This window comes from Bos indicus x Bos taurus, chromosome 8, assembly GCF_003369695.1.
Source record: "Bos indicus x Bos taurus breed Angus x Brahman F1 hybrid chromosome 8, Bos_hybrid_MaternalHap_v2.0, whole genome shotgun sequence".
NCBI lineage: Eukaryota > Metazoa > Chordata > Mammalia > Artiodactyla > Bovidae > Bos > Bos indicus x Bos taurus.
Genome location: NC_040083.1, coordinates 7,664,956 through 7,691,488, shown reverse-complemented (window position 1 = coordinate 7,691,488; position 26,533 = coordinate 7,664,956). Strand labels below are relative to the sequence as shown.

The 26,533-nt window shown below is 44.3% G+C and overlaps 1 protein-coding gene across 1 annotated transcript in view; it reads left to right on the top strand.

Moving 5' to 3' along the window:
- The first annotated feature begins 7,323 nt into the window (after window positions 1-7,323).
- The window catches only part of BLK (BLK proto-oncogene, Src family tyrosine kinase), a 51,893-nt gene continuing 32,683 nt past the window's right edge, over window positions 7,324-26,533 (top strand). The window contains exon 1 of the mRNA XM_027548990.1: window positions 7,324-7,498. The gene's annotated coding sequence lies outside the window, so the exon portion shown is untranslated. The remainder of the gene's footprint in view (window positions 7,499-26,533) is intronic.

Below are 26,533 nucleotides of genomic sequence, written 5' to 3'. Positions count from 1 at the left end.
TGATTTCCTTTAGGATTTAGGATTGAGATTCAATGATCTCCTTGCTGCCCAAGGGACTCTCAAGAGTCTTCTCCAACACCACAGTTCAAAGGCATCAATTCTTTGCTCCTCAGCCTTCTTTAGGCTCACCTCTCACATCCATACATGACTACTGGAAAAACCATAGCTTTGACTAGACGGACCTTTGTCGGCAAAGTAATGACAATGATGCTGGTGTCTAAGATGCAGGCACACATGGAGTGACCGCGGCTCTGAGGTTCAGGGCACAGGTACACTTGCGGTGGTGGTGGTGGTGCCAATGTCAAGTGTATACAAAGTGGTTTCTGAGCTAGGGTCTGGGGCATGTGTGCAATTGTTTGGGGGGAGGGAATGGAGTGGGGGCATGGAAGCTCTGGCCCTGGGGGATGCAGTGGCAACTCCTCTCAAGGCAGGGAGTGCAGCGATGGCTCCTTTTAAAAGAGTGGGGGACAAAGTAGCGGCTGCTTCTCCAGGGAGGCACAGCAAGGTGGATTCCAAGCAGCTTGGTTTGCTGGTGTCAGGTCAGTGTCAGCAAATACTGCAGCAGTCGGGTGAAAGCTTTGGGTGTCTCTGTGCTGACAAGGGCTGCTGTGCTCTTCTGACCTCTTTCCCCCCATGTGGGAAGGTCCTGCCTAGGGCATCCGTCTTGGCACTGAACTGTGCCGGACTGGGAGATGGGGGTGATCCCAGGATGATGCTTCCGATGCTTTTCTATGCAGTCATCCTTGGGTTTTGTGCTCCACTGAGTTGCTGCAAGTTCTTTCGTTCAGAGCTCTTCCAGTGCTATGCCATTTCATCTGCTTGCAGTTCTTCATTAGCATGTGTGTGTGTGTGTGTCTGTGTCTGTGTCTGTGTGTGTGTGTGAAGGACAAACATTGGAACTTCCTAGTGTGCTAACTGCCTGAGATCACTCCTCCTCCTTACTTTTTACCTTTGATTTTTTTCCTCAGTGTTTGCTCTAGTGATTACAATGTTACTGCTGTTGGGTTGCTGAGTCGCATCCAGCTCTTAGTGATCCCGTGAACTGCAGCATGCCAAACTCCTCTGTCCTCCTCCATCTCTCAGAGTTCCTCAAATTCATGTCCACTGAGTCAGTGACGCTATGTAACCATCTCATTCTCTGCCATCCTCCTCTCCTTTCACCTTCAATCTTTCCCAGCATCAGTGATTACAATATGCCTCTTCAATGGATCATGAAAGCAAAAGTGAAGTCGCTCAGTCGTGTCCGACTCTGCGACTCCATAGACTGTAGCCTACCAGGCTCCTCTGTCCATGGGATTTTCCAGGCAATAGTACTGGAGTGGATTGCCATTTCCTTCTCCAGGGGATCTTCCCAACCCAGGGCTCGAACCCGGGTCTCCCACATTGTAGATAGATGCTTTACCGTTTGAGCCACCAGGGAAGATCTACTTTCAATTAATGTAGTTTTTGGTGAAAGAAAAAGGAAACTTTGCACGCATATATCTCCACTGCTCACTCTCCCCTTCTCTGTGCTATTATTGGCACGTATATTTATGTGCGCTACAAACCCACAGTACGATGTTATAATTTCTGCTTGAGCAATCATATGTGTTTTTTTAAGTTAAGAGAAGAAAAGATAATATATTATTATATATTTTTAAATTTACTTACATGCTTGCCATTTCCAGTGCTTTTCATTTCTTTTTGTCAGCTGGTGAACATCTGGTATCATATTCTTTCAGTCAGATAGAAACAACTTCTCTGTTTTACTTACTTGAAAAAGTGTTTATTTCACCTTCACTTTTTAAAGATATTTTTATTGGATAGTAAATTCTTAGGTGATAGTTCTTTATTTTTTTTTTTTAATTTTAGCACTTTAAATATGCCATTCCAGTGTCTTCTAGCCACCACCATTTCTGATGAGAATTCAACCACTAATTGTGTTGCTGTTGCCATAAATACGATGGATCATTTTTTTCTCTTGCTGCTTGCAGGATAATCTCTTCTTTGGTTTTCAGTATAGAACCATGATGACTCAGTGTGGTTCTCTTTGTGTTTATACTATGTTGGGTTCATTCTGTTTTCTGACTATGCTAGTCTGTTTGGGCTACTATAGCAAAATATCATGAACTGAGTGGTTTATAAATGTAAATTTATTTCCCACTAATCTGAAGGCTGGCAAGTCCAGGATCATGGTGCCAGTAGATTTGGGGTCTAGTGAGTGTCTGCTTCACTGATGACCGACTGTCTTTTTGCTGTACACTAGCATGGTGGAAGAGAGAGAACTCTCTCTATATAAAATTTTTAAAAGGCCTTTTTTATTTTTTAAGTTCACTAATTCTTACTGTTTTCCAGGTAAATAAAAGTGAGGGAATTTGCCTTTATCCAATTTACATGAGGCCATTGGAGAAGGCAAGCGCACCCCACTCCAGTTCTCTTGCCTGGAAAATCCCATGGATGGAGAAGCCTGGTGGGCTGCAGTCCATGGGGTCACTAAGAGTGGACACGACTGAGCGACTTCACTTTCACTTTTCACTTTCATGCATTGGAGAAGGAAATGGCAACCCACTCCAGTGTTCTTGCCTGGAGAATCCCAGGGACGGGGGAGCCTGGTGGGCTGCCGTCTATGGGGTCGCACAGAGTCAGACGTGACTGAAGCAACTTAGCATGCTCTCATGGCCTAATCACCTCACAAATGCTCTACTTCATGATTAGGTTGGGCACACTGAGTCCAACATATGAATTTGGGGGCACACAAACATTCAGACCATAGCATTGACACTTTAAGCTAATATCATTCACTAACACTGAATAATTGTCAATTTTTTTTTCTTCAAATAGTTTTTCTGTGTCTTTTCTTCTTTCTTCTATTTTTGGGGTTCCTATTACATTTATATTTGAACATTATACTTCATTTGGCAGTTCTCTAAGTCTCGTTCATTTTTCTTAACTCTTTCTGCTTCTCTCTCTTTTTTTTATTCAATAACTTTTATTGCTCTATCTTCAAATTCACATCTTTTTCCTGTCATCTCAAATCTGCTGTTGAGCCTATCTAGTTAATTTTCAACTTCAGTCTTTGTAGTTTTCAACTCCAGAAATTCCACTTGATTCTTGTTTATAATTTCCATTTTTCTGTTGAGAGTCTCTTATTGTTGACATATTCTCCACAGAAATTCCTTTAATTCTTAAACATATATTCTTTTCATTTCTTGAACATAACTAAAAACGCTGTTCTGAAATCTCTGTCTGCTAAATCCAACATTTGGGTCCATGTGGCATCAGAATATTGACTTTTTTCTGGTCACAGTTTCTTGTTTTTTTTTGTGTGCCTAGTAATTTCTAGTTGAAAACTGGACATTGCTGTGAATTCTATTTTATTCCTGAATTTTGTTTTATTTTTCTGAAAGTTGTTTCCTGTTTTCTTAACTTTTCCGCACCTGAATTGCAAAGTTGGTCTCCTGCATGGTGTGCAGCCATTGATATCACTGTGCAGGGTTTACTTTTAGTATTTTACTTTGTTTTTCAGTCTGGCTCCCTAAGGGTGTTCCCAGTTTGTGTGCTATTTAGTGGTCAGGTCATTATTTGGATAGAAGTCCTGCTCAGAAACCTTGAACATGTGAGCCTTCTATCTTCTGCTGTCTAAGTTGTGTGTGGTTGAAGGAAGAAATTCAAATCTGCAGAGTGTCCTTCAGTCTCCCTTGATTTTCACTTTTCTCTGGACTCTCTCTGGTCCCCCTGACTTGTGCATATTTTAGGAGTTGGTCAGGGACATGTGGGGAGTTATTATCTCAGCCCTTTGGGAGCTCTCTTACTTCCAGATTTTCCCCATTGCATTTCTGGGTGATCTTCAGGCTACTCTGAACAGAAGTTGTGCTCTCAAGTCCAGTAAAGCTGCAGTTTTTCCACTTTGATCTGAACTGTTCTGTGGCCTTTAACCCATAAGTAGCAGATTTTCACCTCCTCACTCCAGATCACATCTGTCACCTTCACCTGGCTGCTGGTTTTCACTAACAGGCCTCAAACAAGTTCATCATTCACACGAGTAAAACTGTGGTTCTTGGGACTTGCCTGGTGGTCCGGTGGCTAAGATTACACACTCCCAATGCAGGGGGCCCGGCTTCCATCCCTGGTCAGGGAAATAGATCCCGCCTGCCACAGCTAAAGATCCTGCATGCCACAGGGAAGCTCACAGATCCCTCAAGCAGCAACTAAGACCTGGCGCAGCCAATAATAACATTATATTTTAAAAAATAAGTCATAGTTAAAAAAAAAAAAAAAAAGCTGTGTTTCTCATCAGCCAGGCTGAGGTGTGTGGATGAGACACAGAAAGTCCAAACAAGAAGACCACAGGCTCACAGCCGTTCTGATGCAGGAGCAGTTTTCCAAGATTAAACACTTCTCAATCTGTCTGCCTTTGGTCAGGCTCCAGTGCCTTTGAATGGTGAATTTTGACCACTTTATCTGGCTTTATACTTGTTTTCTTCAGAGGGAATTTGCCCCACTTCTCACACCACCATGCCTAAGTGAATCTTGGACTGGATTATTTTAATGTTTCTTCCCTCCAACTATTCTATTGTCCACAGCTTTTGATTTTTTTTTTTTTTCCCAGAAATGTTCTGATGTCAGAAGGCTGTTGCAGACACATGGAAGGATAGCTCCACATTTTGCATATGTCACCTCAAATGTGCAAAAATAAATGGGGCAGCCAGTGAGGCTGAACACTGAGCTGAGCGGGGGAGGGTCAGAGCGGAGTCTCATCTCAGCGCAGCCCTGGAAGCCCTCTCTGAGGTTCTCCAACAAAAGCTTCTGTTAAGGACACCCCTCGCCTCACTTCATATGTCTTGCTGCTTCCCATCTTCTCTCCCAGCTCCTCCCCTCCTCCCCCTGCCTTTCTTATGGATGCTATGACTCTGTCAGGGTGAAAATGGCTGAAAGTAACTTTCACTTCTGCTTAGACAACTGAAACCCAAGAGTAAGGTCATTTCCTCCTTCTTTTCTGGGTGGCTGCTGGAATCCATTTTTGGGTTTTTTTCCGATCCCTGTCTGTTGGGGGTGGACAGAAAGGTGAAGCTTTTTTCCCCCAAAATCATACAAAAGCCAGCTTCTCTAAACTCCTTTCCCTGCAAACCTCACACATCCCCTCTCACTCTAACCTTGAATAGATAAGTCATTGGAAGAAATGGATTTTCTCTTTAGAAAGATAGACTCCCTATTTCCCACTGTATTCTCTGTATCCTTGAGTTCAAGTATGTAAAAAATTCTTCACAACTCACTTATTTAAGCCCCATGGATTAAAAAAAAAAATTAGACATAATTCAGGCGGTATCACTGGACCCTTGGTAAGTAAAAAGCTCAATGCTGGCTCTGCCTCTGAGAGTTTGCAGGATCCTTAGGGACAAACCGTGTTCAAAGCCGTCTCCTTGGTAATGTCCTTCAGTAGTCCCCGATGGAGTTATTGTTCCTGCCTCTGTTCTAATACTGTGCCTTGTTGAGGCACCAATGGCTGCACTTACCACACCCAGTCATGGTTGTCTACCAGACCCCTCCCAGACACCTTAGACTGGCTCCCACAGAGGACAGGCATGCTTATTTATATCTGCATCCCCAACCTCTTGTGTGTTCTTAAAGCAAACAATCAGAAAAGTTTGTTGTGTTAGCTGAATTGAAATAACAGGACTGAATAATCTCTCCTCAATTCAATAACTTTTCTGTATTTAAGATTTTATTTTTTTGACTTCCAAGTTTTGTTTTATTTTTAATTGGAAGATAATTGCTTTACAGTGTCGTGTTGGTCTCTGCTGTACAACGACGTGAATCAGCCGTAAATACACATATATATGTCCCCTTCCTCTTGAGCCTCCCTCCCACCGCCTTAATCTCTCTCCTCTAGGTTGTCTCAGAGCACCAGGCTGAGCACCTGTGTAGTTACTATATATCAAACCATTAACTTTTAAATCACAAGTTTAAGTAGTTTGGGAGTCTTCAAACTAGAGCGCAAATGCTTAGGTCCAACTCTCAGGTGTCAGGAAGTGACTATAAAAATAACACCTACGATTCACTGAGCACAGCCAATTCTGGGCATGGTTCTGGGCCCTTTGCTGTCAAGGATGGAAGAAGACAAAGCAGTTTTTCTAAAAGATCAGATTTGGCACTTGGATTAGACATATTCACATCAGCTACCAGTTATTTGGAGTTCTCATGTGCTAAATACTGTAATAGAGGCTTTTTATACATTAATCCGTCTTTTCTCACAAAAAAATCTTTTGGGGAAAATAAAATAGATTGTTTCCAAGGAGTCTTAGAACCTAAGATCTCTATGTTGCTGCTACGGTTGCCATGAACATCTGTCAAAAAAATCTTTCCTGCCAGAGACTCACAGCGAATTACTCTCTTAATCCTAAAATCCAAGGGAAGGGACTCCATGAAGAAGCTGAGATTCTGAACTGTAGTCCCAGGGCAGGAGTAGAAGCCAATGTGTCTAAATTCTCTCCTTGCCCCCTGATATTGAGGTTCCCAGACATAAGGGCAGGAGAGGAGACCACCCACTGGCTCCCTTTGGTCCACAGATCAGAAAGTAGGAGGCCAGTGGCTCCCTATGTCCGGCTGAACCAATACATCTCCAGAGGGCATCTCAGCAAACTTCTTGGTCCCATTGGTCCCTCAGCTGGTGTGGTAAAGGATGGCACCTCGCCACTCTAGATGTTACGGTCCTTCCCCATCAACTCCATCAGTCTCTGTTCCTCTGAGTTTTCACAGAGGAGTGACATAGTACAATTGAAAAGGCTCTGAGATCAGAATCAAGGACTGGCTAGAGTCAAGGGAATTTCCTTACTAGAGACAAGGGAATGAGCCAAATTTTTGCCGTCACTCCATTCTATCACTTGTGCTCTTCGTATCCCATGAGCTGGGTATCATCAGGACTATTTGGAAGACAAGACAAAACCAGCACGGCTGGGAGATGGCCACCTCGCTCACACAGAGGGCACAAGGCAGCCGAACCCAAGCTCCTTCTTGCCCTGCAGACAACCCTGCAAGGCGGCGTGAAATACCTTGCAGGGTTAACTTGGAGGTTTACTAACTGTACCTACCAGGCTCGCTGCAGGAAAAACACCTCCTTGTTGTTAAACCAAAGCCCCTTGGGAAAACTTTCTGACGGCAGTGGGGCACAGTGACAAACGTGGCCCAGCTCCAGAGAAAGGACCAGCTGCTCGTGGTCCTTGCTCATAGGCTTTTCCTGGGCACAGTGAGCCCACGAAAGCTTTCCAAGGGTCGGTGGGAGGGGCGGAGCTCGGTGGAGGCAGCTGTGACCACAGACGGGGGTGGGGGGATAGCCTGCCACCTCGGCGGGTTCTTGCCATCGCCGGCAGGAAGCCACGAGCTACTGAAGTGACTGAGACGCCTGGGATGGGCTCCTGCTTCAGGATTGTTTCCGAGTCGCTGGTTGAAGCTAGGAGGCCGCTGCCCGATAAGGCGCGGCGATTTGAAGAGCTATGGTGAGCAGCCGCTGAATACTGCCAAGGTAAGACTCATCTTCCGCCTTCCTGACCATCGCATTTCCTCATACAGCGCAGACAGTGCTTAGGGGCCCGTGGAGACCCTGGGAGAGTGGGCAGGAACATTGTTATGGGTGTTATAGAGGAGAGGGAAGACTTTCTTAGGGTCTGAGCCCCAGTTGTGGATAGATTGCCCCGTCGTTTGTTCATTTCTATTTTAGACGTTTTTTTTTTTTTTTATCTTATTTTTAATTGGAGGATTATTACTTGACAATATTGTGATGGTTTCTGCCATACTTCAATATGGAATGGTCACCCAAGAGAGTTTTTTTGATTGATAAAACTTCAGTCCATCCAGGATAGAGTCTGCTGCTCAGCCTTTCAAAGCTGGAAAAGGTGGTGAATGTGCCATGGAAGAGAGACAGAAGGAGGCTGTGGGTGGGGTGAGGGTATGGATGGGCACTCGGGGCTGTGTGCTCCAGGCAAGAGCCTCCCTGTAAAGGAGGGTAAAGGTACCATGGTGCCAAGCTGATGCAGGGCAGCAGTGATGTGTGGAGGGTCTGACTCAAGGTCAATGATTGCTTGTTGCTTTCATTTCATTTTGGTCTTCTTTTTACAATCAGGTTTTCCATTTTCCAGACATTTGGAGGTAGGGTGATGGAATAGGCTTGTTGCTGTTTGGTTGCTAAGTCATATCCGACTCTTTGCGACCCCATGGACTGTAGCCCGCCAGGCTCCTCTGTCCATGGGATTCTCCAGGCAAGAACACTGGAGTGGGTTGCCACGCCCTCTTTCAGGGGATCTTCCCAACCCAAGGACTGAACCTGTGTCTCCTGCATTGGCAGGTGGATTCTTTACCACTGAGTCACTAGGGAAGCCCCGGGATAGGTTTAAAGATGGCCTGTTTGGCTAAGAGAGCTCTTTGGCCAACTGTGAAAAGGAAAGAATAGTTGATATCTTGAGAGAATTTAAAAAATACTAGGATTTTGACAACTTTTCCAGTCATTTCCTAACTGGCCAATGTGTTCACTTACCCTCAATTGCCACATGACCAAGGAACTAAAAAACTGTTATTATGGTGCTTCTGTCATTATAGAGAAGAATTCCACATGATCTATGTCTCCACTCTTCCCTCCTGGAAGAGAGTTAGAAACCCCTCCGCTTAAGTGAGGACTGGACTTACTAGAGAGGAGGAAAACCGGTAACCCTGCAGTGGAGAATCCTGGCCCCAAGGTCAAGGTTAACATCTCCAGGGATAAGTCACCTTGTATTCATTGTCTAACTTTGGCTGCAAGGAGAAAAGTACTTCACCTCCAAGCTATTCCTTCCTCAAACCCCTAACCTTAGTCTAGTTATGAGAAAACATCAGACAAACCCAAATTGAAGGGCTACAGACTACTTGACCTTCAAGATTCTCAAGGTCATGACAAACAAGTAAAGAGAGGGAAATTGTCACTTCAGAGGAGAGTAAGGAGAAATGACAGCTAAATTCAGAATTCACATAGGGGTTGGTTTGGAGCCTGGAACAACAACAACCTCAAAGTCATTAGTGAAGAATAGGTGAACTCTAAATAAAGTCTGGAGCTTAACAGCTATCACTGATGTGCCTCTCTTGGTTCTGGCAAGTGTACCATAGTTAGGAAAGACACCAACACTCAGGGAAGCTGGGTGCAGGATGCAGGGCAAGTCTCTATCCTATCTTTGTAATTTTTCTGTAAACCTAAAATTATTCCAAAATGAAAAATAAAAATCTATGCTCATCCTGCCTTGGAGCAGAAATAGTCAACATCTGAACATGCTTGGGACAACTGGTGTTCATGGCCTGGGGGGCCCACCCTCTCTTTGAACATTCTGGAACCCAGAAAGCCTCTTGCATTTTCTATCAGCCTCTCTCCCAACTCCCCACCTGCTTCTCAGAAAGAGCCGTATTTCCCTGTCTTCGTGGTCTTCCTCATCATTCATTTATTTTTTCATTCAACACACATTTCTGAGCCTTCACTCTGTGTCAGGAGGATTTAGGCCTAAGGACTGCACTTCTGTCTCCCAGCGGAGCTCACTGTGCTGGTTCAGGCTCCTGGGCCTCCAGCTCATGCCCAGCTACCCACACCTGACCCATCCCCAGTGGGGAAGCAGGAGGCCGAGCGTGGAGGCCAATAAGGGCCCAGACCCGGTATGGAATACCCGGATGGACTCTGCCATCCTGGGCTCACCCTTCCCCGCAGAATCTGTGGCCAGCCAGGCAGCACTGAACTGTGCTGCAAACACTCTTCCACGAGCAGAGCATCTACTGAGGAACACAGAGTCAAACTGGAACTCTAAGAGCCAGCTCCTGCTTGAGTGACGCCTGGGGGGCCTGGTCCCTGCACAGACCCTAGAATCTGCAGCATCCAGATGAGATCACCAGGGGCAGCAGCCTTGCTTTAAGGATCAAGTGTTTAGAGAGGTACCAGGGAGACAGAGAAACCCAACCCACCCCCCTCAACACACATACACGTTCACATACATACACACACATACATGTGCGTGCACTTGTGCTTCACAGGCCCGGCAGAGCAGGTGTGCCCTTGTTCAAAGGCGATGTCTCAACCAGATTAGAGAAAGCTTCGGAAGCAGACATGAAAGAGGAAAGAATTATGAAGCTGTGGGGAGATAGCATTTACATGAAAATCACAACACTGAGATGAAGATCTGAGCTGAAGAGCGGTGATTACCGCTGGGCCTGCAGTCGCTTTCCTGTCACATCTCCTGCTCCACCACTGCTTCTGGAACACACCAGGCCCCTCCTGCTGGTCGCTCTGTGGTGCACCTCTCTTTCTCATCCAGGCAAGTCCCTCTTGTCCTGGCTCTCAGGATCAGCGCCCATGTCTTCTCTCTTGTCGTGTCAGCCGTGCCATGCCAAGTCGCTTCAGTCGTGTCCAACTCTTTGCAACCCCATGGACTGTAGCCCACCAGGCTCCTCTCTCCATGGGATTCTTCAGGCAAAAATACTGGAGCGGGTTGCCATGCCCTCCTCCAGGGGATCTTCCCGACCCAGGGATGGAAACTGTGTCTCTTCTATCTCCGGCATTGGCAGGCGGGCTCTTTACCACCAGCACCACCCGGGAAGCCTGCTGCTGCTGCTAAGTCGCTTCAGTCATGTCCGACTCTGTGCGACCCCATAGACGGCAGCCCACCAGGCTCCCCTGTCCCTGGGATTCTCCAGGCAAGAACACTGGAGTGGGTTGCCATTTCCTTCTCCAATGCATGAAAGTGAAAAGTGAAAGTGAAGTCGCTCAGTCGTGTCCAACTCCTAGCGACCCCATGGACTGCAGCCCACCAGGCTCCTCCGTCCATGGGATTTTCCAGGCAAGAGTACTGGAGTGGGGTGCCATTAGCCTACCAGTGCCCAGATCCACCCCTGAGTCCCCAAGGCTTCTAGCACATGCCTGGGGCACTTTGTTGGCAGGTCTGCTGCCCCTCTGGATCTGGGCTCCCTCCAAACACTATCCAAAACAGGAGAGGGTTTTAGAAAGAGCTTGAAGCATGATGAGGGTGTTAAATAAGAATTATTAACATAAATCAGTTCTTTATTTTTTCACCAAGAGGGCCAACTTATGGTGAGATATCTGGGTGTGTTTATTATAGTTAGACAAATGACCTATGTTTCAACTGTCCATTTTTACAGTTATTCTACCTTGTATTGCTACAGAAATTCTATAAAATTATTTCACGGTAAGATTCTTTTTAGTCCTACCATTTCTAAAGTTAATGAGACTTTTAAAAAACAAATTCTTTTTATTTTTTAATATTGCTCTTGAAGATAGGATCAAAAGTAATAAACCATTTTATGATTTTATTTGGGTGGCTTTATGGGAAAGGCTGAAGTTTCCATTTCCTAATGGGAAGGAGCCATTTCTGTTTTGTGGTGTCTGTCCCTTTGTCTGTCTGGCGGACTCCCTCGCACAGTCAGGGCTGTCGGGGACGTGTCAGGTTAAGAAGACTGAGAACAGGGGTGTACTGGCAAATGTTTAACCTCCAACTTTCCGGGAAACACACATACACATAAGTTAATCATCAATTTTACTGGTATAAATGATAAGCAACACTCATTTACAAATATTAATATATGTAATACCCATTCTTATAAATTCCACGTAGCCAACTGATTCTCCACAGAATGATCTTGTGAACTTTTGCCAAACTCTTGGACCCAAAGTCAAGCAATTGATGCACATGAACTTCACTGATATTTTCATTTATTCTAAGAAGTAAGATCAGAGTGAAACCACATGTGTGAACTGCACTTGATAGTCTGTGGGCTGACCCACTTCTTTACTAAATTGAATAACAGTATTTTATTACTTGAAAATTTTCTCCATGTTGAGGGGTGCTATCCACAGCTGCAAATGTTTTAAAGCAAAATCAACACTATTAATGTTTTTTCCATCACCGTCTTAAGTCAGGGAAATAAACAAAAATGCATCAACCACACATGTGTTCAGTTCAGTTCAGTCGTTTAGTCATGTCTGACTCTTTGCGACCCCGTGGACTGCAGCACACCAGGCTTCCCTGTCCTTCACCAACTCCAGGAGCTTGCTCAAACTCACATCCATCGAGTCGGTAATGCCATCCAAACATGTCATCCTCTGTCATCCCCTTCTCTTCCCTCCTTCAATCTTTTCCAGCATCAGGGTCTTTTCCAATGAGTTAGTTCTTTGCATCGAGTGGCCAAAGTATTGGAGTTTCAGCTTCAGCATCAGTCCTTTCAATGAATATTCAGGAATGATTTCCTTTAGATGGACTGGTTGGATCTCCTTGCAGTCCAAGGGACTCTCAAGAGGCTTCTCCAACACCACAGTTCAAAAGCATCAGTTCTTTGGCGCTCAACTTTCTTTATAGTCCAACTCTCGCATCCATATATGACTACTGGAAAAACCATAGCTTTGACTAGATGGACCTTTGTTGGCAAAGTAATGTCTCTGTTTTTAAATATGTAGCCCTTGCCTATTCCTGTGGTATAAACACTCCTACCATAGCGATTTCAAGCTGCCAAAACATCTGGACTGAACATGCAGCTAGGAAACCAGAAAGGGGCAGGTAGCACATGGTTATATTGTTTCCACCCAACAGATACAACTGAGATAAACAACTTCAGGGTCAGAGATAGCAGTAAAATATCCAGGAAGTTTCCACATATATGTGTTAACATATGGTTTTTGTTTTTCTCTTTCTGACTTACTTCATTCTGTATGACAGACTCTAGGTTCATCCACATCTCTACAAATGGCCCGATTTTGTTCCTTTTTTATGGATGAGTAATATTCCACTGTGTATTTGTATCATAACTTCTTTATCCTATTGGCAGGGCAGGAAGAGATGCAGATGTAGAGAATGGATGTGTGGACATGGGGTCGTGGTGGTGGTGGGATGAGCTGGGACACTGAGATGTACCTGTACATATCATATACATATACACACCCCTCTCTCTGGGGGTCAGCAGAGCCTCGGTGAAGGAGCTACTGCACGAGTGCAGGCCTGTGTGTGCTGAGCACTTTGGGAAGGAAACGCCAGGTGTGCAGGATGGTTGGTCTTGCTGTTCGTGACACCCCAGCTACAGGGCTGGGGAGATAAAAGGGAGGTGGTTAGGAGCTTGCCTGAAGGACGTGAGCCAAGTCTGAGGTCAGAGCTGTGCTGCCGTGTTGCTCTTACTCAGGAGCCTCCGTGCTCAGGACTGGTGTGCTGACTGACCGTGACCTCAAGAAGGTCAAGTCCCGACTGATGAAGCTGCTGCCTCCTCACCCCTGGCAGGTTGCCCTGCAAGAAGCTCTTTGGAAATTTTCCCTTGGTGGCTGTTTTGAGAGTAGCTAACCTCCCATGACCCAGGGGAGGGGTCTGTCACGTGAATGGGTCCTTTACTTCTGACTCTGTTTGTGGGTGGTGGGGGAGAATCTAAACACCAGAAGCTCACGTGGATTTAGATATGAAATTCCTCGTGTTCTTTGCGGGAACCAGTGTCCCCCTCAGCCCAGACTCAGATGCCAGGGATCCAATCTGTGCCTGGTCTACCAGGAGTGAGGAGGTGCTCTCTCTCTGCTCTTTCAGCCACAGGCTCAAGGTTTGGTGCTCAGTGGGGGCCTGTGGGGCTCTGACTGAGTCCTCTGGGGGTCTATCTTCTTCACCGGCTCACTTAGAAAGCCTTCTAAGCAGGGAAACTTAGAAGCAGGAGATCAGCCACAACCCTTTGGGAGAACAGGTTGATTTTGTACAGATATATCATGTATCTCCTTTCTTTCTAACTATAACAGTCATAAAATACCAAAAAAAAAAAAAAAACCTTTTGGAAACAGATATGAGCCATCAGTAACTCCACCTCTGATTTCTACCCAAGACTTGCATGCCTTTGTTTGTAGTATGCAGCTTTTTATTACTGGAATCATAAAGGACAGAGACCTTTGGAGTCTATGTTTTTTCCTTGCTTTCTTTTTTTCATCTTAACATAAGCATCTTCCCCATGGCAACATGTCTTCACAATGATCATTTTTTCTATTTTTATTTAAATATTTAAAAAATTATTTTTACAATATTGTGTTGGTTTCTGCCATACAACAATGCAAATCAGCCATAATTCTACATATATTCTCTCCTTCCCTAGCCTCCTTCCCATCCCCTTATCCCATCCTTCCAGGTCATCACAGAGTGCCAGACTGGGCTCCCTGTACTACGCAGCAACTTCCCACCAGCTGTCTATCTTACATACATATATACAATGGAGTATTACTCAGCCATAAAAAAGAAGGAATCTGAATCAGTTCTAGTGAGGTAGATGAACCTAGAGCCTGTTGTACAGAGTGAAGTAACTCAGGAAGAGAAAAACATATTTGTATATTATATTGTATAGTATATTAACACATAGATATGGAATCTAGAAAAATGATATTGATGGACCTATTTGCAAGGAAGGAATGGCCACAAAGATGTAGAGAATGGGCTTGTGGACACAGTGGGGGATGGAGAGAGTGGGACGAATGGAGAAAGTATTATCACAATGATCATTTTTGAAGCTGCATAATATTTCCTAATCTTAACTATATTTCAAACTGGACATTTAGTTCCCCCCTTTTTTTTAACATGATAGAGGGTTATGATTGGGAACAAAATAACATGTAAATTGTAAAGTCCTTCTGAACTACATCGTACAGCCAAAGAGTATTCTTCCCATTGTCCAAGGAACAACGATTATACAGAGAAACAAAAGACTTATTTGGCGGTGGAGTGGGGTGGTCTTGGATTTGCATTTGAAGTCATGGTGATCGTGGCTTGAGTTCTTGTCTTCTCATCTAGCTCCCTCATTTTCAACAGCTATATTCGTTGGCCAGGGTTACTGATGTGGTCTTTGGCAAGAGAACAGACTTTCCTCTCTGTGAGATGAAATGACTCAGAAGGAAAGAAAACCCAAGGATTTGGCCTCATTTGTCCCACAGTCTAAACCAAGATTCCTAATCAGAGGTCCATGAATTGTTGTGCAGGTTTGCGGGGAGAGGAGTCCTGAAACTGAACACAAAATTGGATGTGTCTGCATGTAAGTGTACTTGGGAGTGACGGAAGTGTCTGTAGTTCATCAGGTTCTCAAAGGAGATTGGGGTCCCTGAAAATATTTTTAAAAACAACTGATCTTTCTTTCTGTCTTCTTCCCTCCCATTCCCTTTGGCAAGTCTGGTGTTGAAATGAAAGAATTCTAAAGATCTGTGCCTACACACAGAAGTCCAGATGTGGAATGGGGACCATATTATTCCCATCTGAGGAGCCTTTGGACTAGAACCCAAGTGTATCTCACTGCCTGATCTGTGTGTGCATACCCATTACCTGAGGCTTTCCAGATGGCACCAGTGGTAAAGAATCCTCCTGTCAAAGCAGGAGACATAAGAGACGCAGTTTCGATCCCTGGATCAGGAAGATCCCCTGGAGGAGGGAATGAATGGCTATCCACTCCAGTATTCTTGCCTGGAGAATCCCATGGACCAAGGAACTTGGCAGGCTATGGTCCGTAGGGTTGCAAAGAGTTGGACACAACTGAAGCAACTCAGTACACACACACGCACACACACCCATTATGCTAAAGTGCCCTATGGTTAAGAGAGTTGCTTCTCTTTTTACTTCTTTAACCAAAGCTAAATGCTAATGTGTTCAAGGTTCTGCCATGATTATGGCTATCTTTGGTTCTTCACTAAACTTCACTAAATGTTTTGATTTTTTTTTTTAAGCCTTGCATTTCTCTCCAAGGAGTCAGACTGACACAGAAATATTTGTGGTGGTTAATTGTTCTTTCCTCCTACAAGCATTAACCATAGGAGATGAGCTGTGTTTATCAAACGGAAATGTTATCACTCAAGGCTTAAAGAGCCAAGGAAACTCTGAAGTCCAAGAGATTGAACCCAACAGTCCAACCCAATGGGTGGGAGACTTGAGCTCATGATTTACTAAATACAAATGGACCTTTTCTCTTCAGATGTTTTTAGTAACAACAACCTACTTGGCACCTGTTGGTGACTTTGGCTTCCTAAATGTGTTTGATTTCCTTTCTGTCTTAGTAATCTTGTCCTGAATCTCCTTAAACTCAAGTGTTCATGCTGCTGCTGCTGCTGCTAAGTCACTTCAGTCGTGTCTGACTCTGAGTGACCCCATAGATGGCCTCCCACCAGGCTCCCCCATCCCTGGGATTCTCCAGACAAGAACACTGGAGTGGGTTGTCATTTCCTTCTCCAATGCATGAAACTGAAAAGTGAAAGTGAAGCCGCTCAGTCGTGTCTGATTCTTAGTGACCTCATGAACTATAGCCCACCAGGCTCCTCTGTCCATGGGATTTTCCAGGCAAGAGTACTGGAGTGGGGTGCCATTGCCTTCTCCACAAGCGTTCATACCTGCAGGCAAAAAGATGGGGCAAAATTTAATCTCAAGTCTCCTTACTTCCTCTGAGAATTTCTGCTAAGTTAACCACTTATTATTATTACAGAAAACTGGCAGCCTTGAAAGAGCAAAGACTTCCTGAAATTTGGGAAATAATCATGCAATAGAAAAGAGTAAATTATAATTTCATCTTGGGCATCTTATATGTAATACAACATTAAACGGTAGATCAGTGTGCCTTATTGGCCCTCTAGTTTTGCCTGTGATAGATAATCAGTACATGCAATAACCCTGGCTTTTGATATAAATGGCATCTTTTTACCATTGCCCTAGAAAATTAGACTGTTTACTGTTTATGACAGGGGAGTATTAGGGAGAAGTGGGTGAGAAGGCATTTTATTATATTTGTGTTTTCTCTTCAATGCAGAAGACCCAGTTTCAGTCCCTGGGTCAGGAAGATCCCCTGGAGAAGGGAATGGCTACCCACTCCAGTATTCTTGCCTGGAGAATCTCGTGGACAGAGGAGCCTGGTGGGCTGCAGGCCAAGCAACTAACACTTTATAATAATATATTATTGTGCCATGGTTTAACAGTAATAACTCACATTTATTGAGTCCTTACTATGTGTTGAGGCACTCTTATAAGTGCGTTATATATTTCATCTTATTTAACACAAAATCATTCAGTAACTTGCTTTCATAAGAGCATTTTTGGCTTTTTTTGCCTTTGCCTCAATTTCTAGATGAGTCTAAATTACTCACTTTCAAGGTTTTCTGGGCAAAAAGCATGACTGCCTACCCAAAAACAGGAATTAATTATTCAAGAAAGGCTGAAGCAAAGTCCTCACAAAATTTGTTGTACCCTTGATAGAATATTTTCATACTCTATCACAATCTGCTAAAACATTCGTCTCTACTGCCAGCTCTGGACTGAACCCAGGCAGAGAGTGCCTGGGTCCTGAGGCGCGTCCACACGTTGGGCCCCAAGGAGGCTGGTGCTGACACTGGCGTGCTTGGCTCCAGAACTGGGACCCCCAAACCTTAAAGGAAGTGGCAGCAGTTTGGGAGATGGGGATGGCAAAGTCAGAGGAACGAGGCTGAGGGCTCAGAGGGGAAGACAGCTGATCTGTGGGCCATGATAAAGGCAGAGAGGGAGTTGAGAGGGGAAGAGAAAGCAGTCTCAAAGAGATATTTGCATACTGTACAAATATCACAGTGGCATTATTCGCAATAGCCGCATGGTTGAGTGGATAAATACATTGTTGCATGTATATGCCATGGAATATTATTCAGCCTTAAAAAAAAAAAAAAAAAGGAAATTCAAACACATGGCACGACATGGATGAACCGTGAGGGCATTATGCTAAATGAAATGTCAGTCCCAGAAGGACAAGTACAGTATGGTGTCACTTCTATGAGGTCCCCAGAGTAGTCAATTTATAGAGACTGAAAGTAGAAAAGTGGTTATCAGGGACTGGCAGAGGGGGAAATGGGGAGTTTTTCTTTAATGGAGATTAAGTTTCAATTTTGCAAGATGAAGAAGTTCTGGAGATTGGGTGCCCAGCAATGTGAATATTTGTTCCATTACCTAACTGTACAGTTAAAAATTAAGATAGCAAATTTTGTGTCATGTGTATTTACCTAATTAAAAAAATCTTTTTTTGAGAAATAGAATAGGATAGAAAATACTCAAACGCATTGCTTGAGTGAGGACAAATAACATTGCATGAGCCTTTGTTTCAAGGCGTGGGGGCTGTGTGTGCACATGTGCACCTTGGCGTGTTCCATCTTGCAGGTGTACACTGTGTTCTTACTGAGGGTCAATCTAACCAAGAAAAAACCTTCTGATAAACACCACAGTGGACGACCTCAGACCACACAGCCCAGTAAGGCTTCTCATAACCTGTGTGGTTGAGCCATCCCTCCCCCGGGGCACAGCAGAAGGGTGGTTTCTGCTCTATGGTTCTCACCTCCCAAGGCATCTTTTCCACTCAGAAAATGCTCGTTAATTGACAAGCAGATCCCCTAGGAGGTCTTGCATTGATACTTCTCCATCTTCTCCCATTTCCCCAAGAACTAAACTCAGAAAACTGCGTGGATGTGGGAGAGAAAGGAAATGACTGTGTGCTCAGTTGCTCGGTCATGTTCTGCTCTTTGCAACCCCATGGACTGTAGCCTGCCAGGCTCCTCTGTACATGGGATTTCCCAAGCAAGAACACTGCAGTGGGTTGCCATTTCCTTCTCCAGAGGATCTTCTCAATCTAGGGATCAAACCTGTCTCCTGAGGCTCCTGCATTGGCAGGCAAATTCTTTGCCACTGAGCCACCTAGGAAGCCCTGAGAAAGGAAATGACAAATACTAAATTTATTCCAAAACTGCCAAGGGAGGGAGGAATGGAAGGGGAGAAGAAAAAAAGGAAGGAAGATTGATGGCTGTGGTTTTGATTTCTGAGACTTGCAGAGTTTAGATAAACCCTCTGTAACCTCAGGAAGCTCAGAGGCTCACCGGAAGCATTACTAGGGCTTGGACAGGGGTCTGGGAATCAGTCTAATTCCAGGGAAGTGGCAGGAAGAAACATTCCATCCTTCTGGGCCTTCAGGAGGGATGGGGTCTCTGGGGGGAGAAGGAACAATAAGCTGCCCCACAGGTTCACCCAGAGGGAGACATTCGTTCTCTAGGATAGTTTTGGAGGGGAGCCTGTGGAAAGGGGAAGAGTAGAGTGTGTGTTTAATATAGTGGCTGCCATTAGCACCTGGCTTGTAGCATCTATAAAGCGCTGCTCACATGAGCGGCTGTGAGATCCGCATGCCAGCTCCTAGAGGAGGAGAGGGGCATTCAGCTACCAAGAGGCAGAGCTGTGACTGAAATGCGTCCCTCATGATTTAAAATCCCTCCTCTTCTGCTGCCTCGGGAAAGGTGGTGCTGTAGTCCTGGGCCAGGACGGGAAGCGAACAAGGCAATGGACCAAAAGGAGGAGGAGGTTTGGATCCTGGCATATCATGCAATAACCCTGAAGCCTCGAGGGCTGGGGCAGGGATGGAATTTCACGATGCGATCAACTGCCTCTGTCGATGGTAGAATGGATGCCACGTGAGAAGAGGAGCTGTCTGTTCGCTCACTCAGACATAACTATGAGCTTTTCCTGAGGCACGAGTCACATCAGTGGACAAAACAAAGGCCTCTTCTCGTGCAGGACGACAGACACCAAACAAATTTGGAAATCTATGTCGTGCCAGGTGGTAATCGGGAGAGAAGTGGCATGGCCTGACCTGCATCTTCCAGCATCAGGCTGGTGGGAGGGCCGGAAGAGAAACAGAAGAACAGCTGGGAGGCCACTGCAAGGTCCTGGCTTTGACTGGAATAGCAACAGTGGCCCAGTTCTGGCTGCATGCTGAGCCCGCAGAATTTGGTGATGGTTTGTGGGAAGTAGGAGAAAGAGCGGGAGAAACTCCAAGATGGAGGCACTGTTTAGTGAGATGGGAAATCTTTGAGGCCTAGGGAGTTTGGGGAAAAAAAACAAGGGGGTCCTTTTGGCCATTTCAAGTCTGAGCTGTTTACTAGAAATCCAAGTGGCAGTATGATTGGTGATGTAGTCCACTGCTTCTCTGAGCTCTACCAACCCCTCCTCTGGCTCTGTTCCCCCCTGAGCATCACGGACTTCCTAGCCTCCAAGCACACTGGAACCTTTCAGATGCCGCCAGGCTTCCCAGAGCCTCCTGCTGTTGCAGCATAGGCCTGGCTTCTCTGTGCCCCACCTACTTGCTGAGTCAAATTTGATAGGGAGCTTTTCCTGGGCATAAGCAGCACCTTGTGGGGCAGGAGGCAGCTGCCCAGCTCTTGAAGACTGCGCTCCATTGGTGCTGAGCCCACCGTGGTGAGACCCTGCCTACTGCTGGTGCAGCCCCAGCTCTGTGGTCAGAGTTCTTGGCCCCATTACATGATTGGGTGCTATTTCCCAAGGTCCCACAATTGGATCCTGAGTCCAGGGCCCTCCCCCTCAGCTAAGAGTGACTTCTGGGAAGCCAAAGAGGTACCTTTCTCCTGTAGCAGCTTCTAGAGCAGCCCAGCGCTGAGCCCATGGTTCAGGAGGGTAACCTCCAAGAGGAGGAAGCTGAGCTCCCTTAGATGCTGATGACAGTGATGCATGCTGGCTGCTCAAAACTCACTCAACAGGGAGGAAGCTGAGGTAGGCAGCAGATGGGGGAAGACACAGTGTCCACAGCCAGCTGATGGTTGAATCCCAGTTCCTCCAGTTGCCCAGGAGCTGGCAGCACCGCCCCACCCCACACTGAGCAGCCTTCTGGCTTCACATGGGCACTAGAATCGCTTTATGCTAGACAAGGCACAGACGATCCTTCAGATCCAGGCTCCAGCCAAGGCTGTAGAGAGCAGGTACTCCTGGCAGAACTTGGCTTCAGACATCAAACAGCCACTTTCATGTGTGTTTACTTAGGACATTCAATTTTTGAAGACTAATCTGTGGAATCCCTGCTGGGAACTGGGTTCCAATTCTGAGGACAGACATCCCCAGGTGGGGGAGGGTGAGAGGTTCTGATCCGTAGGAGGAGCATGGGGCAGCTCTTTCCCCTCCACGCACAGCCCCTCCCACAGCTAAAGCTCATCGTCACCTTGTTTGGCATCTCCCCATCCCCCTTCACATCCCCCTTCTCCGATCTCTCGTCCACCACCTTTCACAGAGGCCCTCTGCAGCTGCCGTGATCTTTCGATCAGGTAAGTGGGTCCACTTGAAGCCATCTAGAGGTTCATGTGGCTTCTTGAAAGGAAGCCCGGCTCCCTCACATGCCCTCCTCTCTGCCCTCACCTACTCCATCCTCCCCACTGACTCTGCTCCAGGCTGAGCCCCTCCAGGGCTCGCAATCCTCAGCCTCGCAACCCAGGATCTTCCATCCTGCCGTCCCCCTGCCCTTTCAACCTCAGGCAGCTGCCTCTGGTCACTCAGACCTGGGAGGGCTTTCCTCCACTGAATAACCTCATGTCTCTTTCAAATCCATCACACGGGCTCTGCTCTCTGCACAAACTCACCTTTCTCAGAAGTGATTAGCCATTTTCTCTGCTTGTATGCTGTCTGGTCTGCCTTTGGCTCACCTCTCTGCCAGCCAGCACGCAAGGTCCGGAGCGCATCCCTGGTCTCTGCTCCCCACAGCATGCCCAGGACCTGTGCTCACGGGCCTCTGTCAGGGAGAACAGGCTCTTCACAGGAAAGGAGGGAGGCAGGAGCACGTCAGGGGGCCACACTGCCCGAGGTGGGCCTGCTCCCACACAGCTGCTGGCAAACCGGGTTGTCACAGGAAAGCAGTTTGACAGTTTGGATCAGGAGTCTTGAAATAGTTCCTTGGTGTTGAAGCAGAGTAATTTTCCTTCTGAAGGCCTGAACAGAAGGAGGAAATCTGAAAAATAGGCAGTCCAAATACTATAGATTATAGTATCACGATGACATTCATTTTTTAACTGGAAGTTTATACCTCTTAGAAATGCATTCTTTTTTTTTTTTTCTGGTTAGGACATATCTTTCATTTACACAACACTGAGGGAAAAACACAACACTGAGAGTTAGACCATGACAAGTTGCTTTCATGATGGTGTTGATCAATACATTACTCTGTTACCAGAACTTCTCTTGCCTTTTAAATTTCTCTTATCCAGTCTAAGGAATTTGGCAGTTGTCTTCGTGTGCATTGCTTCAAATGTGATAGCAAATCCTTTTATACATATCTTGGTTACAGACCATAGCAAAGTTTCATCGATTTGTAAATAGTTTCCACAGTAGGAAAAAAAAAATCAATAATAACCGAAAATAAATGAGTTCTTTTTTTAAAAAATAAAACTGCAATTTTTCTAAATGGTCAAAGGATATGAATGGGCCATCCACAGAGGGAAAAACCCACATAAATCAATAAACATCTTAAAAGTAATCAAGAAAAAACAAATAACAAAAAGATTCCATTTATTACCCATTGGATTAGTAAAAAGCAATGTCTCATGACACCGGTTTTGGCAAGCATGTGGAGAAATGAGAATTCTTGAGTATTGCTGGGAGGAGGACAATTTGGTACCTTGGAGACAGTTTTGGGACTCCACAGCCAAACTGAAGGATCTCACGCTATAGCCCTGTGGGTCCTCACAGTACCCTGGAGCCACGCTGTTCAGAGATAGTCTCACACACGTGCAGGGGGACATGGGCTCCTCACCATGGAGTTTGTCATCGTGAAAAAGAGGAGACAACTCAATTGTTCCTTAGCAAAAAATGATTAAAGGGGCAAATAAGATGTGGTTTATTCACTTAATGGAATACGATTTTTTAAAAATAGAAGAATTAGGGATCTGTATAGCAAAATAAATAAACCTCAAGAATAAGTTTGGGTAAAAAAAAACAAGTTTCAAAAACGTTACTTGCATTATGAGGCCATAAGTCACTTCAGTCGTGTTCGACTCTGTGTGACCCCATAGACGGCAGCCCACCAAGGCTCCCCTGTCCCTGGGATTCTCCAGGCAAGAACACTGGAGTGGGCTGCCATTTCCTTCTCCAATGCATGAAAGTGAAAAGTGAAAGTGAAGTCGCTCAGTCGTGTCCGACTCTTAGCGACCCCATGGACTGCAGCCTAACAGGCTCCTCCGTCCATGGGATTTTCCAAGCAAGAGTACTGGAGTGGGGTGCCATTGCCTTCTCTGTTGGCAAAGCATACAAAAGTATATATTGCTTGTGGCTGTTTATTTGTATGTCATAAATGTACAAAATCATATGTGGTAATAACACCCAGTTACTTCAATATAATGATGACTTTGGAGACAAAGAAAGGAGAAAATTATGATCAAGCTTTAGTAATATTGGTGACGTAAAAAGAGAGAGAGGAAGAAAAAGAGAACTGAAGTAAATGTGACAAAATATTAATACGTGTTTGATGTTAATGCTGTTACATTTGTTTCTGAGTTTTTTATGTATATAAAATATTGTGAAAAAGCTAATAGTGAAAATTAATAAATACATACGTAGGTGTATATATCTATAATCTTAGGTTGGGGAAGATATTTCTAAGAGGGAACACCAAAAGCAAAGATTGGTGAGAAAGATTAGTAAACTGACAAGATAAAGATGATAATCTTTTGTGCACAGTAAATACTTTAAACAAAATTTAAAAGAAAATGAGAAAAGTATTTAGAATATATTTGACAAATTAATGTACAAATTAAATGTATCTATGATATAAAGAGTTCCTGTATGTAATTAGGAAAAATGATAAACACCTCAATGTAAAAATAAGCAGAGACTGTGGACAACCAATTCATCACATGAGAAACACAAGTGGTTGATAAATACATGATAAATATTCACAGAAAAGTAAATTAAAGCCATGTTGCTTTTCACTTATTGGATTGGCAAAGGTTTGCAACTTGATAAAAGCTCTTGACAAAGATAAAGGGAAATGAGCTTTCTTCATTGCTGTAAAAATATAAATTAATACCATCTTTGCAGAAATTAGTATCAGAGTTCAAGATCCTTAAAAATATGCATCTTCTTTGACTTCATAATTCCTCTTATAGAAATATAGCTTTAAAAATATTGGACAAACAACTAAAGATTTATCCTATAAGGATGTTTACTACAGGTTTATTTATAGCAATCAAAGGTTGAAAATAACTTATTTGAGCAATAGTGATTAAATAAATTAATGTTGTCTGTAGATGGCATGCAATTAATAATATTGGTTCCCAAATTACCCTTATGTATATGTAGTTTACACTGTACTGTTTGCTGAAATAACCACGTTATTATACGGCATAAACAGGCTGGTTCCATCTTCTTAAGGGGATATGCAAATATGAAAGCTCTGCAAATTCATCACCAAAGTGTTCATAGTGTTTTTTTCATATGTGGTGAGATTTTGAGTCTTTCTAATTTTTTCCTTTATATAGATCTTAATTTTCTGATTTTCAACATATGTATATTACTTACTTAGTCCAGGGAGTTGCAAAGAGTCAGACACGACTGAGTGAACGACAGCAACGAAACAAAAAAATTAGATTGAAAAGTAAAAGATAACTTTTTAAATAAATTAACTTAGTATAAAAAGAATAATAACGTTTCCTAAAGAAAGTACAGGGAAATCCATATATCCAGTTGTCTGAAAATGCCTAAAGGACAATTTGGCAATTATGTATCAGAAGACTTAAACATATTATGCTCTTGAGGCCAGCAATCCCACTTCTAGGATTTTTAACCTCAACAAAGATTAACGGGGGACTTGAACAAGGGTAGGGTATATGAGCAAAGGACATGTTTGCAGAATTATTTCTGATACTAAAAAAATGGAAGCAGCTTGGGCATGGAAGCAGAAGAATGGGTAAATTAAGTACGGTACCGCCTTCCAATAAGAGGCCCCACAGCCCTGCATGTGATGCAACATGCAAAGGGGGTAAATGACAGGAAAAGGTAGCCGTGATAGTCTTAGAAACAGGTCACAGAACCGGATGTCGATCACGATCCCAGTTTTGCGTTTTTTTAAAAAATGCCGATGGAAAATGGCATACCAGAATGTTAACTAACAGTGAAGTAAAGTAGCTCAGTCGTGTCCGACTCTTTGTGACCCCATGGACTGTAGCCTACCAGGCTCCTCCCTCCATGGGATTCTCCAGGCAAAAATAGTGGAGTGGATTGCCATTTCCTTCTCCAGGGGATCTTCCCGACCCAGGGATCGAACCGGGTCTCCCGTATTGCGGGTAGATGCTTTAACCTCTGAGCCACCAGGGAAGCCCTAACTAACAGTGATTATCTCTAAATAATGGTGCTGTCAGTAAATCTTATCTTCCTCTCTACTTTGTGAATTTCCTATAACTGCAAGCAGATTACGTGCGGAAAGAGGAAAGTATATTACTGTGATTCATCAGAGGAAGCCAGGTCCTCCAAGCATGGCCTGAACCCACAAAGGATAGAATTCCGTCACCTCTTTCATCCTTTAGAATGTTGCTCAGGGGCACGTGTCCCATATATTTTTTTAGGGTAATTGCCAATTCATTTTTTTTTTACTTCACATTTAAAAAATAATATTTAATGGTATTGGGAGAAGGAAATGGCAACCCACTCCAATATTCTTGCCTGGAGAATCCCGTGGACAGAGGAGCCTGGCGGGCTACAGTCCATGGGGTCACAAGAGTCGGACTCGACTTAAGGGGCTAAACCACCACCACCACCACCACCATTTTATGGTATTATGTATTTAAGCGTATTGTTCTATGTTTAACACAAACCGCACCGAAGGGTGTGAAGTAAAAATATAAAGTCTTTTTTGGTCGTGAATTTCACTCTCCAGAAACAGCCCTGTTGGCAGTTTTATTTATACCAAAGGGCTTTCAGACATTTTTTTCATTTGCAAATATATTTATATACTCCCCTTTTTTTTTCTTTTCTATGATTATTTATACAAAGTACTCTTCAATAAACTCTTTCACCTAACAATAATGTATTCCAGGCATTTTTGGTCAGTTAGATCTTTTATTCTTTTCCTAATTTATTTGTCTACCCATTCATTTGCCGAGTTAGATTTTATCACTACATAAGTTATCCATAAACATTATTTCTTAAAATGTGGAAAGCTCCAAAGGGTCTAAACTGAAAAATAGAAATTTGTCCCACCCCTCCCTCTCTCACCCCAGAAATAAAGGATGCTAACAGTTTGTGTTTTTAAATCTCCTTTTCATCACCTTTGTAACTTTAAAGAATACCAATACTTTGATTTTAAATATATCTCTGGGGCAATTATATCGATTCCCACTATGAAAGATGCAGAAGCCCTTCCTTACCTGCCTCCCACCTGTACCCTCTCTTCTTTATTGAAATTTTCATTTGTGGTTGGTTCAATCTGTAAATACAAAAACTGTGAATATGAAGGGCAGACAAGGAGGTATTTTGGCAAATGTGGAGACTCCTGGAATCAAATCCCCGTGCATATGAGGGGGCTGTGTATGGAATCAGACAGTATACATTTTTTGTGTTTTGTTTCCTTCTCTTAGCATGGTGCTCTGGAAGTTCACCATGTATAGCTGCTGCTGCTGCTAAGTCACTTCAGTCGTGTCCGACTCTGTGCGACCCCATAGACGGCAGCCCACCAGGCCTCCCCCGTCCCTGGGATTCTCCAGGCAAGAACACTGGGGTGGGTTGCCATT